We start from the raw sequence: 1,780 nt of genomic DNA, 5'->3' as shown, positions 1-1,780 counted from the left end.
CTTCAGCCTGCCACTAGCTCCCAGCAGTCAGCCCTACTTTGCCTTCGAATGGCATGATCTGGAGGCAGGAATCAGTGGCCAGCTGACCTGGACGCGACTCCTCAAGGGTTTAAAAATTCTCCAACTATATTCGATGAGGCCCTGCATGAAGATCTGGGTGAGTACAGAGCCCAACACCCCGACATAAGCCTGTTACAATATGTAGATGACTTATTGATTGCGGCACCGGACCAGAAGTCCTGCCTGGAGGGGACAGAGGACTTACTCCACATACTTGGGAACTTGGGATACCGGGCCTCAGCAAAAAAAGCTCAGATATGTCTGCAAGAAGTAACTTACCTAGGGTACATCCTCAAGGAGGGGCAGCGGTGGTTGACTAAGGCCCGCAAAGAGACTGTGCTAAAGATACCTGCACCAACCTCCAGAAAACAGGTGAGGGAATTCCTGGGTACCACGGGGTTCTGCCACCTCTGGATTTTGGGTTTGTTGAAATTGCAAAACCCCTATATGAGGCTACTAAAGAAGGACAGGACTTCAACTGGATGCAGGAAAGGCAAGAGGCCTTTGAAACCCTAAAACACAAGCTCTTAAAGGCCCCTGCCCTAGGACTACCAGACATAAGTAAACCTTTCTGTCTATATGTGGGTGAACGCAAAGGTATTGAGAAAGGGGTCCTCACCCAGAGAGTAGGACCCTGGAAGAGACCTATTGCATACCTATCAAAGAAATTAGACCCTGTAGCAGCTGGATGGCACCCCTGCCTGTGAATTATAGCAGCAACAGTTCTGGACCTCAAGGATCCCTTCTTCAGCCTGCCACTAGCTCCCAGCAGTCAGCCCTACTTTGCCTTCGAATGGCATGATCCAGAGGCAGGAATCAATGGCCAGCTGACCTGGACGCAACTGCCTCAAGGGTTTAAAAATTCTCCAACTATATTCGATGAGGCCCTGCATGAAGATCTGGAAAACAGGTCCCAGTGGCCCTGAACCCAGCCACAATGTTGCCAGATCCCGATCTCGGGGATCCACTCCACGACTGTACTGAAATTCTGGCACAGGTGCATTGCATCAGACCTGACCTGAAGGATGTTCCCTTGCCTGATGCCAAAGAAACGTAGTACACGGATGGAAGCAGCTTCATCAGAAATGGTAAAAGGCATCCTGGGGGAGCAGTCACAACCACCTTGAGAGTCATTTGGGCTGAGCCACTGCCAATAGGTACATCGGCCCAAAAGGCTGAACTGATCGCTGTTGGGGTTCTCTGTTATGCAAGTAGAAGTCTCTTCACGTCCGGATAGCTCATGAGCTCGGAAACCATGTGCTGCAGATTCCTTTCATAGCAGAGTGCCTTCCTGGCATCCTCCCTGACTCTTAAAGTGCTCGCCACAAATACATGCCCTCCGGCACAGGAGCTACCAGGTTTTAATCAGGCGTTGTCTGATAGCCTGATAAAAGCCCACCACCCTATGTAAATAAGGCATCCTAAAAGTACCTGTCAGCTAAGACTTCTTCTGCTGTCTCTACACTATAAATAGTCCTAGTATTACCCCAGTAAAGTTGGAGCTGGATCACTCAGACTTGGAGCTGGATCAGTTAGGCTTGGAGCTGGAGCTGAATCACTGAGATCTGAGCTGAGTCACTTGTCTTGAGCTGTAACACTAAATCCTGTCTCCCCGGGGGGCGCTATTCCTCCGTTATCGGCCCACGGATACCCCAGCTTTCGCCGCCTCTGTGCCTCTTCCCTGTGGAGTTCACTGGCCAGGAACTCCGCAATCCTGAGG

The sequence above is a fragment of the Nannospalax galili genome, unplaced genomic scaffold (assembly GCF_000622305.1).
Source record: "Nannospalax galili isolate Female #2095 unplaced genomic scaffold, S.galili_v1.0 scaffold683, whole genome shotgun sequence".
Lineage (NCBI taxonomy): Eukaryota > Metazoa > Chordata > Mammalia > Rodentia > Spalacidae > Nannospalax > Nannospalax galili.
Note: the sequence above shows the minus strand (reverse complement) of the source record.